This window comes from Xenopus laevis, chromosome 2S, assembly GCF_017654675.1.
Source record: "Xenopus laevis strain J_2021 chromosome 2S, Xenopus_laevis_v10.1, whole genome shotgun sequence".
Classification (NCBI taxonomy): Eukaryota; Metazoa; Chordata; class Amphibia; order Anura; family Pipidae; genus Xenopus; species Xenopus laevis.
In genome coordinates, this window is record NC_054374.1 from 142,494,780 (window position 1) to 142,513,461 (window position 18,682).

The following is an 18,682-nucleotide window of genomic DNA, read 5'->3' on the forward strand; positions in this document are numbered from 1 at the left end:
GTGCCATACCTTCTCAAATTATCACGTACAGATGAAACATTCATCCACATCTTCTTGCCTCACTCTAGTGGTTTTTCTTCCATTTATTCACTTTTTTAAAGGATAGTGACCTGTTTAATGTGTGGGTAACTATGCCCACATAAACCTTAGTGCTGCTATTCTTTTCAAATGGAAATGCCCCCATATCTCCCCCAGCTCACCTTACTAACCAGTGTCGGCCTCCAACACCGCTTGAATTTGAACACTGACAGCGCGTTTGGGGGTGGGACAATGTTCTGAACAAATTTAAACCGCGTTCCAGCTTATGAGAACATTGCCCCATCCCCTCAGCGCGATGTAAAACAAGAAGCTACTCATCTTCAAGTTGTATTGGAGAGGCTTGATAAATGGCTCAGTGGAGCCCAAAACGTTGCCCTTAATTTGTATGCACATAGGCTAAATAAATTATGGATCCACTCTTCAACTTTATCAGAGTTCTACTGGTTTTACTTTATATTGAATGCAAGACCTGAAGGGCAGGCAAAGGTCATCCAGTTTAAGCATCTGACACCCTCTTGGTGTATAACTAAAGATGACCATACACGGGCCGGCTGCCGATTCGGCCCGTGCGTGGGGACCAGTGCCGGGCCAAGTCGACCAGTCGCACAAGGCAACCTGGCCGACTACGGCGCTCCCAATCGTCCGCACATGCGCAGAAGAGAACGAGTGACTGCGCATGCGTGGAAGTGCCGAGCCTGCGTGAGTGCCCATACGTGAAAGCGTCGGTGCCACGCAAATGCGCAAGCGCGGAAGAGCACACAATCGTCATTGAGCAGGAACTGCAGCCACAAATGGGTCCGAACTAAGGGAAAGCATCAAAAGAGGCCTTTGCGCCCTAGGCACGTGCCTCTTCTGCCTACCCCTAGTTCCGGCCCTGGTGGGGACCTGCGACGGGATTCCCCGATCGATGTCGGGCAGGGTTAAAAATCCCGTTGGATTGTGGCCGCATCTGTTCGTAGATGAGATCCCGCAATCCGACTGCCCGTATTGGCAGCATTATTATCTGAACGTTGGGCACTAGGTGTCACGATCGAATCAGCCCGATATCACCCACATCAATTTGGGCATATCGAGGAGAGATCCGCTCCTTTGGCGATATTGTCATCGCCAAATGAGCGGATCTCCCTGTGTATGGCCACCTTAAGGGTTTGAGCACTCCACAACACAACATGTTAGTGAGTGGTGAGCTGGAGGTGGGGTACATCCATTAGAAATCTATTGACTAGAATCTATTTGACTTCTATCTAGCTTGTCTTATTCATTCCTTTGTGGTCACCATTTAAAGAGGAGCTCCCCTGTAATGCACGTGTGCAAATATTCTTCTCAGACAGCCAAGGTCTCCATTGTGTTCTGATTCACAGATATTGGAAAATTGCAGCCAAACTATTGAGCACAGAGCAGCGACATGGTTACTCATTATATTGGGGCTAATTGATATGAATCCTGTTGTAAATAGACTTTAAGAGGTGCTCCACCAACAAAACAGTTTTTTGTATAATGGAACAGTAATTCCAACTTTCCAAAATACATTTATTTAAAAAAATTCTATGGTTTTCCAGCTCAGTTAAAGAATATCACAGTGGTAACATACAGTATGTGTTGGCCAGACTGGGCAGGCGGGGCACCAGGGAAAAATGCAGTGGGCCCTGGCCATCGTTGGCACCACCTACTCAGGATATAAGCACTCCCCCCGATTTTGGCTGCAAGTGAAAAGTGGGGCAGGGGACCCCTGGGGTGGTAGCCCCAGTATGCACCAGTCCAATACTGGGCTAGTATTATTGCTGAAAGTAAAAGACTGTAAGATGGTCACTCCGGATTAAATGCAAATACTCTATGTGGAAAGGTGTATTTATCAAAGGATGAACTTTCACTTTACCCATTGATAAATATTCTTTTAAAAATTCCATAGAAATTAATGGAGAGTGGCAGAATTTCACTCTAGACGACTGTGGCGATCTCTGACTTCACCCTGTATCTTTTCTTAGTGATGTTCCTTGCAATAAGTATGGATCCCCCAGACAGAAACAATTTACCGGTAGTTGCTTCAGAATAAAAAAAAAAATATTTTCTTAAGCAGTTCTTTAGAGAAATAACCTGTCATTTTGGGGATGTGGTCAGTTATTTTTATTCCTCGTTTTCCAACATAATACAAGCTGTTGGCATAGTGGGTAGTTAAGTGGCACAAAATAGTGCTTTTAAGAAATGTTTTTCTCCACCAATGCTTGGGCCCCCAGTGTGCCTGAACTAAAAGCACTGTACTAAAATACTTCAAAAATTGTTCAAGAATTAGGGATGCACCGAATCAACTATTTTGGATTCGGCCGAATCCATCATGGAAGATTCGGCCGAATACCGACCCGGATCCTAATTTGCATAAGCAAATTAGGGGCGGGAAAGGAAAAAGTGGAAAAAAATTGGTTTACTTCCTTGTTTTGCAACAAGAAGTCACATGAAATCCGACCTCCCCACAATTTGCATATGCAAATTCGGTTCGGCCAGGCACCATGATTCGGCCGAATCCGGCTGAAAAAGGCAGAATCTTGGCCGCATCCCGAACCGAATCCTAGATTCGGTGCATCCCTAATTAGAATCATGTCGGTACCATATACATAAGGGTTCCTTTATTTAAAGGAACAGTAACGCCAAGAATTTTTAAAAATGTAAAAGGATGACAATATTAAAGTTAAATTTTAAAAATGTAATAGGAATGACAATATAATGTACTGTTGCCTTAAACTAGTATAACTGGTGTGTTTGCTCCAGAAACACAACTATAGTTTATATAAACAAGCTGCTGTGTAGCCATGGGTGCAGCCATTTAAGCACAGGATACACCGTAGATAACAGATAAGCTCTGAAGAATCCCATTGTATAATGCAGAGCTTATCTGTTATCTGCTGTGTATCCTGTGCCTTTTCTTCTTTTTCAGCTTTGAATGGCTGCCCCCATGGCTATACGACAGCTTGTTTATATAAACTATTGTAGAGTTTCTGAAGCAACCAGTTGTACTAGTACTGGGAAGCAATACATTATATTGTCATTCTTTTAAATTAAATTATTTTGGCAATAAGCAGAGCCATTTAGCAAAGACATACTTCCCCTTTAATCGGCACAGCCTGTTTGTGTATGTATGCCATTTAGGTGTGCTGAGTAGATATCCTTTGTGCAACTAGCTTTGAATGGTTAAGAGCCAAGAATTACTTACGGTATGTCACTGAATGAATATACATTGAATTATAAAAGTGTAACAATTCTGTAGAAGTGAGTGATTGATTAAAATTGCTCCTCGATCGCACGGTATAAATCAGGTCATTGCTCTCCCAGTGTTTGTACATTCCCTGAAGACTTTTTGGCACAGTAAAGAAACTTTCCAAGCAATTGGACAATTACGTTCCCATGATTGAATATCATTCTCTGAGCTCATTTATATTAATATTCCATAATGATGTTCTAGTTCTACCCTTTTGGCTCTCGTTACTGCGTCGCATATTGCTAATCACTATAGTTAAAGGGCAGGCGATTGGCTGGGAAATGTGTTTATGGTTTGGAGGGGCCAGTGATTCTTAAATGGGCCCGATCATTGCAATACAATTTTTTTGTTTTTGTGTATCAAAACAGTGTATAGTTGAATAGAACAGTTGGGGGAAAAAAAAGTTTATTTTGTGAAGGTATATCTTGTCTTTTTATGCACATGTCTGATATTTGCCAGTACTGGGATTCCAACTAAGGTTGGTCTTACACCTGGAGACCTGCTTGTTTGTTCGAGGCCATATTGGACTGATCTGATTGCATTAGTTCCTTTCATTATGCACACAAGACAGATATGGACAGGATTCACTGGGTGCAACATAGGCAGTGCTTTGCCACCCTAGACTTACAAGTGCCCCCACCTCTAGCAAACTGCACCCGTGTTATGTATTTATGCCGTGATGTGCCCCTGATTACCCAGGTACCCCCTAAGCGCCACTGCTAAATTTATATAGCAAAGTCTCTGGTGGTGGCTGGGCCATATTTTTTTTTGCACTTTTAAGTAGGGTTAGAAGGGGACTTGGAACAATCCTAGCAGTGGCTACCTCTCACCCCCTTGTGGCTGCAATGACACTGGAATCATGGGAAAATAGATTGAATTCTGGGTTTAAAACATGGTGGTCTCATTTACATTTGTAAATGACCCCTTTACACATATGAGAAGTGGTAGAAAGTGTATCACAGTAACCATTTTTAAGGAGAAGGAAGCAACTAAAGCATTTTATTGCCAATAGATTAGCCACAATAGTGCAAGCTATAACACTACATTTATTCTGCAAAATGCTTTATCATACCTGAGTAAACAGCTCTAGAAGTTCTCTGTTTGTTAAGGCTAGCAGCTGCCATATTAGCTTGGTGTGACTTTACTTCCTGCCTGAGTCTCTCCCTGCTCACTAATAGCTCTAGGCTCAGATTACAGCAGGGAAAAGGGAGGGGAAGTGGGAGAGAGGAGCAAACTGAGCATGCTCAAGCCCTAGCCCTGGAGGTTTAAGCTGAAAACAGGAAGTTTGATACAGAAGCACATGTCTGTTAATTGCCAGTACTGGGATTCCAACTAAGGTTGGTCTTACACCTGGAGACCTGCTTGTTTGGTCGAGGCCACATTGGACTGATCTGATTGCATTAGTTCCTTTCATTATGCACACAAGACAGATGTGGACAGGATTCATTGGGTTCAACATAGGCAGTGCTGTGCCACCCTAGGCACTGGACTGACAAGCTCACTCATAGCTCTAGGCTCAGATTACAGCAGGGAAAAGGGAGGGGAAGTGGGAGAGAGGAGCAAACTGAGCATGCTCAAGCCCTAGCCCTGGAGGTTTATGCTGAAAACAGGAAGTCTGATACAGAAGCTCATGTGTACACAATAGAAGGAAAGAAATGCAGTGTTTCTTATGACAGAGGACTCAGCATTACTTTGAGGGTTTACTGGTGTATATATAGACCTTTCTGATAAAGCTTACTTTATTTTAGCCTTTCTTTCCTTTTCTTTACCCTCTGCATATTTCCATATCCCACTGCATAGAACATTTTTAACATTTATGGTCACATAATTCCCTTTACAGATTATTTTTTAGTTTGCAAACACCCAAAGACTACACATAGTACAAAAAAAATGATGTGTATACTTATACATAATTATGTTATTCATTTACTTTTCAATGAGGAAATTCTACTTGGGTTCTGTGAGCAGTTTCTCTTTACAGTGCAAATAAGTTCCTCGCGTTTCTTAAATATACTCTTCTGGCTGAATAGGTTTAATTCCAAGCAATTTGGCAATGTTTTTCTTGTGAAACAAAAAGTACTGGGAGAGTTAATTTATGAATATTCTGGCTTTAGAAGTCCCCATGACTGTGTAGCCGAGTCTGCCACACTGTGCAGTACAAATACCACTCAGGGTGACCCTTTTGATCAGGCCCTGTATTTGGAATGAGCAAGCTGAGCATTTTATTGTCTCTGTCTCGAGTCACTCTCTAATTATTCGCTCAAATCAGCACTATCCAATTTACTTTATATGTTACAGGTACTGATATATCTGCAGCTTGTGTCTCATGATAATAAGGTACTGATTAAATAATGCTTAGTTCTAACAATGTGGGATTCAGGGTTGCCCATATCGGTAGTGGGGCCTGGGGCAAAACCCTGCATGATTCCTCAATTAGTTAATGATTAGGGATGGGTGAATCTGACCTGTTTCGCTTTGCCAAAAATATGCGAAACTGCAAAAAGTTTGCCATAATTAGTTGAAGTCTATGGCCGACAATTTTTTCCACCCATTAGTCTATGGACGTCATTTTTGCTGCGAAAACTTGGCGAAAAATTTGGCTCATAACTAATTATGATCTAAAACATGTCAGATTAGATTTGATTTCAGGGATCGCAGTTCACGGCAGCCATCTTCCGGGTCTTCATGTCTTCTTCCGGCGCTTCAGCAATTTCCGTCCATTTCGCCGCGTGCGCAGTTGTCACGAACCGGGAAATTGCTCCAACTGTGCATGCGCCACTTCTCAGTCTCAGATTACCGAAGACCCAGAAGATGACTGCCGTGAACTGCGATCCCTGAATCTGCACAGAGGGGTAAGTAAAGAGTTAGGGGCATTTCCCTGGGTTAGTAGCTAGGCTAGGGGGAGGGGGAGGAGGGAGGGGGGTCTACGTAGGGTAAGGGGAAGGTTTTTTTTGTAGTTAAGGGTTGAATTCTTGCTAGTAACTGATACTCATATGTGCACCATTAAATATAAAATATAGTAAATAACTCCTTTACTGCACAGCTTTGAGGTAGAAATAAAAAAAAGGGAACTGATGAGATTTATCATAACGTTGACCCACCAAGAGAGTTCCTGGTATCCTGGCATGCCTCTCTAACCCTGCTCGATTTGGGGATTATGGGGTTAAAATAGCATTGCGCCTTGCCAAAAATAAGGACAGATTTGTCAAGATTGTCATTGTACTATATAGTGGTTCCTGTGGAGGCAATGATGGGATTTCAATAGTTTGAAGGGGTGTCCATGTGATATATTTTTCAAAAGTATCTATCGTTTACTATAATTTCTAATTTACTTCAGGGTGGGTTTGCAGGTGTTCATGCCATATCTCACCATCAGGCCTGGACTGGCAATCTGTGGGTTCTGGCAAATGCCAGAGGGGCTGCTATAAGGTGCCATAGAAAGTCAGTATTTAGTGGGCTGGTGGGGGCTGTTTGGGCCTCTGAGTGGGCTGATTGGGCCTCTGTGTACCTGAAATGCCAGGGCCTATTTTAATTCTCAATCCGGACCTGCTCACCATCCTTCAGACTTGGCTACTTTTAGCATCAGACTCCCCTTGGGGGTGGATAAACCAATAGCACAAAATAGGGCATCCAGGCACTCAAAAACTCCACAAGGTAATGTCATGGTACTGGAGAAATTATCCTATATGATCAGAGATAAACAAACACTGTTCCTGAATATTTGGTCGCCCTGGCTGAGCTATAGAGATATCAGGATCAGCCCATGATGTCCCCCGAAACATTGAGTGCCGTGATGGTGTGGCAAGACCCAGTACGGCAATTTTCTATATATCTAAGCATGTGTGTAAGTGCAATTCTGAGACATGTAAAATTAATAACAATTGACATATGATGGGTCATTATGTCTTTTTTATTTTCTATTTTTCAATGAATCTCTCTCTTCACCGGAATTTGTATGTTATAGTAATTTTATTCTTTTTGTTTTATTTTTTCTGTAATGTGGACTTATATTTGATGACTTGCATATTCTGAAGAACTGTATGTGTATAAACATATGTTTGCAAGTCAACTTGTAATTGTTGAAATTTTAAAAAAAAAACTCCACAAGGGCCGTTGGGAGCCCAGCTCTGCAGTTTCATAACCTCTGCTTTAAATTGTCAAAGAACAACTGATTGACTTCAGACATCCTTACAAGTTTCAGTAGGGGGCACATTATTTACTGTCTGTGAAATTCTCTGTCACAGCCTAGGATGGAGGTGAGAGCATCTTCACACATTTGATGGAGGACATTTAAGCTCAGCTGTTTACCACTGTCTCTGGCTGATGAAGTCAATTTCTTTTATGAATCCTCCATGGACTAACTAAGACAAAGTAATCACAGTATAGTGCTTTCATTTAAAAAGGGGTTTCTCCCATGGCAGTTCATTTAATTGTATATTTATTTTTTACTTTACAAGGGATGAGGAGTTATTAAACCAGTTCAGCTGGGTGCAGTGCTCTTGTTTGTGCTGAAAATAAAATCCTTGTAATTATGCAAAGGCACGAGGAGAATGGATACCAGTGTAGATATAGATTGTATTGCACCCATAAGATTGAAAAGATTTACGTGTCTCCCAAGTGACACATCTCAGAAGTTCAATAGTTGTCATATACCACAGGAGCTTGAAAAATACTTAATGGGGTATATTTATCAAAGAGTGAAGTTAATAGTGAAATTCCGCCACTCTCGATTCATTTCTATGGGATTTTATAGGCGTATTTATCAATTTCACCCTTTGATAATTACGCCTTTCAAAATCCCATAGAAATGAATTGAGAGCTGCGGAATTTCACTCTAGTGGCGGAACTTCACTCTTTGATAAATTTACCCCCATGTATTTGTGTGCATTGCGTGTAGGGTTGCCACCTGTCCGGATTTAACCCAGACAGCCCTGTTTTGCACCCCATGTCACCAGTCCCGCCCTCAATGTCACTGGCCCGCCCCCCAACATCACCAGCCCACCCCCCTGCCCATTTTAAAAAAAAAAAAAAAAAGCTGGCTACCCTAATTGGGGGTCAGTTTAATTTGAAGTAATTTAAACTGCTCATTTAAGTTTTTATCTTTCTTTGCCATTTTTTTGAGTAAATGACATTAATGGTATAAAATTGTTTGCTTTATTATTGCAAGTTTCTAAAACATCAAATTCAGAAACATGGAGATTGGCAGAAATGTGGAAATTAAAAAAACAAAACAAACAGATTAAAGTGGTTTTAGAAAATAAAATCATTTTGCATAATAAAAACAAATTTAATTTTAAGCAGCTTTACACTGTAAATTATTTACAACTTGAGTTCAAGAATTTAATTTTTTTTTTAAATTGATATTGAAAGTAGTTTCTCTCCCGAGAACTAAAGTCCTGGATTTCTGATGTTATACACTCATGAGCTCATTGAGTTGGATTGATGTCAAAAAGGTCCATAAACACTATCTGAACTTCCAAAAAAAAAAATGTATTTTATTTTTTACACACACATACCTGATTCCATAGACTGTAAGAAACCATGATAGTCTGTTTGAGCTGCAGGGATCCCTCTCTCTTTAGGGTTTATGCACACGGGCAGATTCGGGGAAATTTAGTCGACTGGCGACTAATCGCCTCTTCTTCGGGGCGACAATCTCCCTGAACTTCCTTCCACTTCCCTTCCTCCTGCTAAAATGATAAAATGCCTGTGGCAATGCACTTGCGGTGCTTCAATTTCCGAAGTTGCCTCACAAGGAAACCTCGGGCGACTTCGGAAATCGAAGCGCTGCAAGTGCATTGCCGCAGTCGTTTTTTCATTTTACCAGGGGGAAGGCAGTTCGGGGAGATTGTCACCGCGAAGAAGAGGCGATTAGTCACCAGTCGACTAAATCTTCCCGAATCTGCCCATGTGCTTAAACCCTTAGACTCACAGAGTGATATATAAATAAATGATGATTGATCTAGCCCCTCCCTCACCTTGTTTCATTGTGAAGTGATAGATTTTCGGATTTGAAGTCCCTCTGTTTTCCAGAGATTCTGTGCACCAGCCACTATGGAAAACAGAGGGACTTCAAGTCCCAGAATCCATCGTTTCACAATGAAAAAGGTTGTGGAGGGGGTTCATTACACTATGAGCCTAACGTGGTTTAGGAATGGTCCTTACAAGTAAAATGGCTTCCTTTCAATTTGTGAAATCAGGTAAGTCTGTGCAAAAATCTTTTGCGCAGACAAAATATAATTAAAAAAAAAAGTTCAAGAGCTTATCCGATTTTGTTTTTACATAAACTCATGCCAAAAGGCCGATATATTTACCCTTTAATAAATTTGTGAATTTATGGGTTTTAAAGTTTTTATTTAGGCAAGTAAGGCTGTTCCATTCAGTTATACAAGACATTTCCATCTCTGCTATAGAGTTTCTATTTGAATATTTAGCTTGAAAAAAAGGTTCTGCTCACCCACTTTGTTTTTAATATATATATCATTAAATAACTGGAGGATCTCTCCCACTCCGATCGTTCGAATCAACGTACAATCGGACTTCCCCATCTCCCGACATGCCACTAACCATTTCGATCAAATAAAGAACATATGTGCCAATGTTCTGCCCCTGACGGCAATCGTACGAAAGTTTTGTCCGACCAAAGCTGGTGACTGTCTTCCACTGAAAATCGTACGATCGGCAATACATGCAGAGATGTTACCCACAGCCGACAGAAATCTTTTAACCTGACCGATCGACCAAACGAACGATCTCCGCCAGATGGAAAATGACGGGACTCTCCACACACGGTCCGAAAATCGTACGAATCCTTGATGCGTACGATCAGATCTTTGCGTCTAGGGCCAGCTTCAGGCACAGCTTTAACTCCAGGTTAACTCAGCAACACGTTGACTGACTCACTGGATGAATAATGCAGATGGAAAATACATGTATATTTAGCTTTTAATATTTATTTTATGCAAACCTTAGGGGGACATAAAGACCAAGAAGTACTGCTCCTTTATTGTGTAGCTCTGAACTAAATCCAATTGACCGCATAAGGCAAATGAATTGCAAGACAACTAACTCTCCATCAACTGTTCCCATGGAACTTGACAGACCATGGCTGTTTTGTAGAGAAATGGTTTAAAATTGACAAATGTAGGTGTGGAAAGCTAGCAAAGACCCAGAACTGAACATTCACAGCTGTAGTTGCTTGAAAGTTGTAGATGGTGAGGCAACTGGCAGTCTTTATATTTGTTTAGTATCTTACAGGTATGTCCACTCTGGGCGTTTTGGGGAGATTTGGTTGCCTGGCAACTAATCACCTCGTCTTTGCGGCGACCAATCTCCCCAAACGCCTTCCCTGACTCTGCGCCGGCTTTAAATGAAAAACCGCCGGTGCTAATCACACGCATCGGTTCGTTTTCCGAAGTCTCCCAAAGTTGCCTCATGAGGAAACTTCGGAAAACGAATTGCCGCGTGTGATTAGCGCCGGCGTTTTTTCATTTCAGCCGGCAGAGTCAGGGAAAATGTTTGGGGAGATTGGTCGCTGCAAAGACGAGGCGATTAGTCGCCAGGCGAACAAATCTCCCCAAAACGCCCAGTGTGGCCTGACCCTAAAGGATCATTATACGGTCTGTTTTTTTTAGCAGATCTGTAGATAAAAATAATTAAGCTGGCAGAGTTTTATGGGATCTGTTCTAAGCTCTGCCTGCTGTCCTGCTATTGAGAAACTCTCCTGTTTGACTCAAGGAAAAAGCACAATGTCTAAATGTTCTGGGAGGTGTGTTTATTCCACAGGCTGTGTATACAATATTTATATAACTGGGAAACACTAAAATACGCAAATATTCAGCAAACAAATGTCATAGGTTTCTCACTTGTCACTCCCTGATTCTTTGTGTTGTAACAAGACCCAGCAGGGACAGTTAACATCACATAACATTGATTATCTCAGTCTGTTCAGGAGCTGCACATTCAATCTGTCACTAGCATCACTCTCATTTTAATCTTGTGCCATAGAATGTTATTTTGACTAATCCTCCCAGTGTTTTCATTTAAAAAGCAAAGTTTGCTGGCCACATGTGTTAACATCCACTCCTTAGTCAAGGTCGCCCAGTATCTGGGAGTTATTATTAATATGTATTTACTTCAATCACCAACATATTCCACAGCGCTGTACAATAAATGGGTTATACAGTGAACAGTTAGCACCTAGGTCTCTAAAGTCAAAATTGGATTAGTCTATAGGTAATATTGGCCTGTAAATGCCTTGTTTAATTATCCTCTACTGTGCACCATATTAGATTAGGCCAATGAGTCTTATCCTATGGACAGGGATCCAAAAATGTGTCCCTATGCTGTTATTATGAGTCATTTTGATACCTAGCAGCCGGTATTCCACTGACCTAACTGATAAAATACAAGGCTGGGGCTGAAATTCCAAGTTTATTAGCAATGTACTTGCCAGCAGGTCTGGACTAGGGTTGCCACCTTTTCTATAAAATGTTACCGGCCGGTGGGGGCGGGAACAAAAGGGAACTTTCCATGATGCAAAAGGGGGTGGAGTCACACACAGTGACGCAAAATGGGGTGGAGCAACACGTGAGATGGCAGAAGCCTGAAAAAAACAGGAAGTTCTGAGCAAATTGGGGGCAGGCCAAGGGCTTTTTTTTAAAGTGCATTACAAATTACCTGCAATTTACCGGCACTACATTATGTAAATGTGTAATACCGGCCCCAGCCTTTGCAGGTGTTTTACCGGTTTACCCAATAAAATAGTGGCTGGGTGGCAACTCTGGACTGAGAATTAAAATAGGCCCTGGCATTTCAGGTACACAGAGGCCCAATCAGCCCACACAGAGGCCCAAACAGCCCCCACCAGCCCACTAAATACTGACTTTCTATGGCACCTTATAACAGCCCCTCTGGCATTTGCCAGAACCCACAGATTGCCAGTCCGGTCCTGCTTGCCAGTAAATTTGTAATCCTTGTTGTACTGCCTTGATCCTCTCATTGCTCCACTCCATGCTCCCAAACCCTGCCCGATCACCAAATCAAACATTCTCTGTCCATTTATGGGCCATCGGGGTCCCACAACATCACAATTTTGCCCCTGTAATGTCGTAACTCCTCTGGGCCCTGCACGAGCCCCTTATAGCAACTAGAAAATAGTGACCACCCTACTGCCATTAAAAAGAAATGTTCTTCTGCAAAGTCATTAGTAATTAAATATGGAGCATAATTAATTTTAATTAAATTCCTCTAGGCCCCTCTAGGTTACAAAGCTGAACTTAATTTGGGTGTCCCCTCAAAAAAGCATTTTCCAATTTTATTATACTACACATACTATAAGGTAATCAAATGGTGGTTGGTCACTAGGTAAAAAATATCCAAGAACCAGAGCAATTTTTTTTATTTGATTCACTGGGAGGGTGCCTAACATATTGGCACCCCTTAATGTATTAACTTGTTCTTTAATAGAGAATATCTCTGAAATAAGCAGTGTGACCGCTTCTTTCTATGTGTACAACAGAAATATGCAGAAAAGGAATGTCCTGCACACAAAATATGGCATGTCCTCTTTAACTGTCTATATAAGGCAAATAATTAGAAGAAAAATTCCACTTTTAAACAGGTCACGATTCCCTTTTACAAACACAGCACTTGTCTTTTATTCGGCTTTGTAATATTTGCCTTCCTGAGCTGCTGGCTGGAGAAAGCTGCAGACGTTTGCTTTGTACATTCAGCCTTTGCTTGGATTGCGAGTGAAAGACGTTTCATGTGGTTTTAGCACCTTTCTGCTTTGTACACATAAAGAAAAGCAGGGATTACCAAAGTTTAGGGGTAAATTGCCCATCTGTAAATATAATTATCCAAGCCTATGTGGCAGCAGGACTTTACTGGCAATAATATATTTCATTTCTGAAGAATTTGTAAAGTGGTAATAAATCATAGTGATTTGACTTTTTATTAGTCACACGATGCAGCTGGAACATTTCACACTTTAACAAAGCGATAACATGAAAACACCTCAGTAACCTGAAGTGGAATTCTAAGGAGCAATTCCACATAATGTTAGAATATGTAACTTTAAGAAACTTTCTCATATACATGAATGTTAAAGGAGAGATAAACCCTAAAAATGAATGTGGCTAAAAATGCCATATTTTATATACTGAACTTATTGCACGAGGCTAAAGTTTTAGCTTGTCAATAGCAGCAATGATCCAGGACTTCAAACTTGTCACAGGGGGTCACCATCTTGGAAAGTGTCTGTGACACTCACATGCTCAGTGGGCTCTGTGCAGCTGTTGAGAAGCTAAGCTTAGGGGTTGTCGCAAATTATCAAGCAGAAAATGAGGTAGTCCTGTAATATAAGCTGATGCTACAGGGCTGATTATTAAATTCTGATGCTAGTTGCACTGGTTTCTGTGCTGCTGTGTAGTAATTATGAGTATTAATTATTAATTAGCCTTATATTATGACATTTATATTCTATGTGTACTGTATATTATGAGTGGGTCCCTAAGCTCAGTAAGTGACAGCACAGAGCATGTGCAGTGAATCGGCAGAAAACAAGATGGGGAGCTACTGGGGCATCTTTGGAGACACAGATCTTTACTGCTAAAGGGCCGTGATGCCTTGGGCTGGTGCAGAAACCCAAAACATAATGTACAACATTTATAGCCTACTTCTTTAGTTAGGCTTTATATTAAGAGTGTATAGTCAAATGTTAATGTTATTGAAGTTGGAAGCAGTGCTGAGCAAAGGCGACTACTGCACCCTCTCCTTATGCACGTGCTTGAACAAGCGAATGTGAGGAAGGTGACATGCACGTACCAAGAATACAAGAAAAGATGAAGGAGATGGAGGACAAATGGGTCCGAACTAGGGGAAGGCGTAGGGTTACCACCTGTTAAGTTTTTCCAAGTTTCTGTTCGGTTTTTAGTCTGGTGAAAACCGACTAATCTGGCCAATAAATGATCACGTTCAGTTAATTTTCTTATTCTTACAGAAATTAAAAAAAGGAAATCAATAAAAAAATAAGAAATTGTTTTTCTAAATTAGCTGTATTTCAGAGTTTTCCGGATAACTAATTTCTGTATAATAGATCCCATACATATAATTAAAGGATTGGGCTTACTCATCAGGCAGACTTTAGGTAAAAGATAGGGTTGAGACCCGTGTGGACTTTGTCTGGTTTAATATATTGAGAAAACTGGATGGAAATCCAGCAAATTGCTTCTAAGTGATGCGATATCTCTGCTATGGTCAAAAAATTGAAATCCCTCTTTGGCTTTGGGGAGTTAATATAAGCATTTTTCCAATAGCGATTATTTATTTTTTATGAGCAGTTTTTCAGGCAATTGCAGTATAATCCTATCCCCCAAATACCTGCACCAGCTTTAGTATTGTGCAAAACCTTCATGGCCCGTGGCCGTCTCCTCTTCTTGGTCCGCCTGACTCTGCTAGTGCTAGTATTAAACCAGACAATGGACCTTGGGTTTTCTGGATAAGGGGTCTTTCTGTAATTTGCCTTTCCACACCTCAAGTCTTCTAAAAATGTATTTAAACATTAATTAAACCAAATAGAGCCCTTTTTTGCTTCAGTATGGATCAGTTGGCATCAAGGTACTTTTTTACTGTTACATAGAAAATCGTTATTAAAAATGTGAATTATTTGATTAAAATTAAGTTCATGAGAGATGACCTTCCTGTAATTCTGAGCATTCTAGATAATGGGTTTCCGGATAACTGTAGTGTCAATATCAAAAACATTCACAAATTCAAGTTTATTGGAAGTTTTCTATCCTTATGCAAAACTGAATTATTTAGGTATTGTTCCATATTGTTGGGTTGTAGCACAAAAAAGCTGTATAACACAAACTTTCCAGTGCTTCTCTTAAAGGAGAACTAAAGGGTTAATCACTGGGGGTACCAGTCTTTTTGGCATCCCTCCTCCAGTGATTATTATGGCTTATTATGGCATTTCTGAAAAAAAGTGATGATATTCAGTTTTGTACTGTTTTAGTGAGTGTGGCACCGCCATCTTGTCCCAGGGATCCATTGTAGGTGTTATGTGCACATTAGCAAAAAATCTAAACTGATTTGTAAAAAAGCATAGGGCAACGGTGAAGGTCCCCAAGGAAAAAGATGGTGGACAAAGAACAGCCAACTATTAGGGATGCACCTAATCCACTATTTTGGATTCGGCCGAACCCCTGATTCCTTTATGAAAGATCGGTCGAATGCCGATCCGAATCCTAATTTGCATATGCAAATTAGGGGTAGGAAGGGGAAAACATTTTTTACTTCCTTGTTTTGTGACAAAAAGTCACGCGATTTCCTTCCCTGCCCCTAATTTGCATTTGCAAATTAGGATTCGGTTCGGCCGGGCAGAAGGATTCGGCCGAATCTGAATCCTGCTGAAAAAGTCTGAATCCTGGATTCGATGCATCCCTACCAACTATCCTTTTTAAGTACAGCATAGCAACAGCTGTGGCAAAGTCTGTGACAATGATCCAAAACATCAGCTCATAGATTCCATTTTATCCAAATAATCCAAATTTTTAAAACTGTTTTCCCCTTTCTTTGTAATAATAAAACAGTTCCTTGTACTTGATCCCAACTAAGATATAACTAATCCTTATTGGAAGCACAACCATATTTAATATTTAGATGCTTTTTCTAGTAGACAAAGTAATTCATTACAAATTACCTGTATCCAGAAAGCTCCAAGCTACTGGAAGGCCATCTCCTACAGACTCCATTTTAATCAAATATATTCTGATTTTTACAAATGATTTCCTTTGTCTCTGTAATAATAAAATAGTAGCTTCTACTTGATCCCAACTAAGTAACAATGAGTGCATATTGGAGGTAAAACACTCCTATTTGGTTTATTAATGTATGGAAATGTCTAAGGATAAGGCTTTAAGGGCACCTTTCCTAAAGTCATTGGCCTACAGGGTGGTAGTCATGCCAATACAAGTCCATAGTGGTGCTAATAGAAACTTTATTCAATATTTCTCTGCTATGAAGAAGATACAGGCAGCCTGGGGGTACAAGGGAGCTCTGATAGATCCATGAAGTTTCAGTAAGACATTGCTGTTTTGTTCCATGCGGTGCACTGACTGTAGGAGTGTGTTGTGCAGAACAATGTGCTCACTGGGAAAGCATGTTAATGATTTAACTGCAGCACAAAGAAAATAACCATGCCCGCTATTAGTAAGTGCGTGTAATCTGTTATAAGACGCCTCAGTTCTAATGCCGTTCCACATTTACAAACACATTTACACACCAAGGGGCAGATGTATTAAGGGTCGAATATCGAGGGTTAATTAACCCTCGATATTCGACTGGCAAATTAAAATCCTTTGAATATCGAAGTCGAAGGATTTTGCGCAATTCGTTCAAATCGAGGGATTTTAATCCATCGATCGAAGGATTATCCTTCGATCAAAAAACTTGGAAAGCCTATGGGGACCTTCCCCATAGGCTAACATTGACTTCAGTAGCTTTTAGGTGGCGAACTAGGGGGTCGAAGTTTTTTCTTAAAGAGACAGTACTTCGACTATCGAATGGTCGAATAGTCGAAAGATTTGTAGTTCGAATCGTTCGATTTGAAGGTCGTAGTCGAAGTAGCCCATTCGATGGTCAAAGTAGCCATAAAAAACATTCGAAAATTCAAAATATTTTTCCTCTATTCCTTCACTCGAACTTAGTGAATGGGCCCCTAATTGTGCCAGGAGTGCAGTTGTGTATATAGCTGTGCTAATTGATTATGCTTTTCTGTAGAAATGAGCAGATTTGTTCTATATGTGCCAGAAAATTCTTCTAGAATGTACTTAGTTTCTGTATCTGTTTATCCTTATTAAATTCTATTTTTTAAACTTGCTCATGTAAAACAGGTATGGGATTCATTATCCGGAAACCCATTATCCAGAAAGCTCAGAATTACGGAAGGGCCATCTCCCATAGACTCCATTTCATCCAAGTGATTTTTTTTTTAATAATAAAGCAGTACCTTTTACATGCTAAGATATGATTAATCCTTACTGGAAGCAGAACTGGCCTACAGGGTTTATTTAATGTTTACATGGTTTTCTAGTAGACAAAGTATGAAGGCCCAAATTACAGAAAGATCCATCCCAGGTCCCGGGCATTCTGGATAATAGGTCCCATACCTGTAGTGCACTTAAAAGTAACAAAATTATCCAGGTTGATTATTTTTATTTTAATTTCAACCATGGGACATGGCTTTTCTACTTGGCAACATTGGGTTCTTGCAATTCTGAGTGTTTTGATAAAAGTTGAATAAAATATTAAATCACTGTGAGGTTCGAGTCTGTTTGACACCAAATAGTAATCAAAATTGATTACCTTCAAGCCCGGTGTTTTTCTTCTATTAGAAGACATGCCAGCCCGGAGAACTTGGCTGGGCAGCACCATGATGCTATTTTTCTTGTTTACCCAGGTAGTCTGTGCACGGACTTGGGCTCAACACATGCCAAGTTATACCCTAGTCCTAGTTTGCTTTCCCTGTGTCTACCCAAAGCCCACTCAAGAAATACATTTTAAGACCAGAAAGGTTACTGCATTTCTTGTTTTTCCTTAGTGTTCCTAATCAGATTATCTGAGGCTGTTGGGCAAGTGACTGATAAATTGTCAGTTCTGTTGCCAAGGTGATCTTGAGGCATTTATGCAAAGGAAGACAGTTTGATGGCAATGTCCATGTTCTCCAGAACTTAAGTGCTCTTTATAGGTGATAATATAGGAACTAGAGAATGAGTGTTCCTGTTATCCATCTCTACGAAGGATGTGACCACAGCAAATTGTACCGTATAGAAGAGCTGTTAGGGCTACATAGTCAATTATCATTTATCACTGAAGCTATATAACATTTGACCAGGTTCTTATCTTCACACAAAATAAATTGTGGAGGGCACAGAAAATATAGCATCTGCACCTACCTACTGAGCCGCAAACATGTCCACAGGTGGGTTTCAAAAAAGTGAATGTGGGCAAATTCAATTATGTCAACATTGCTACAGTTATCTCAGAACAAAGCATCGTTACCCATCATTGGGGCATTCATTTGCATAAAAAGTAAGGTGTTGTTCATCCTTATTTGCTGACTGAACATTGCGGGTTGCCTCTGGTTCCATAATAGATATAGTGTCATTTACAGGTACAAGCTAAGCTTCACCGAGTGGAATAAATTAGTTATGTCTAGAATAGCATGTTTGTTTATTAGATAATAATTAAGGACTGCAACAACCCCATGCAAAATGTAGCCAGTAGCGTGTAGTAATTGTGCCTCAGTGTTTTTCTACCAGCCCTAAGCTGTGAACCACATTCACAGGTGGATGCAGCCCAAAGCTGATTGTATTTTATATTAAATAA

At 40.5% G+C, this 18,682-nt stretch overlaps 1 protein-coding gene across 2 annotated transcripts in view; it reads left to right on the forward strand.

Annotated features, from left to right (window-relative positions):
- LOC108709933 (LHFPL tetraspan subfamily member 6 protein) overlaps window positions 1-18,682 on the forward strand; it is a 114,673-nt gene that overhangs the window by 17,638 nt on the left and 78,353 nt on the right. The gene's annotated exons all lie outside the window — the stretch shown is intronic.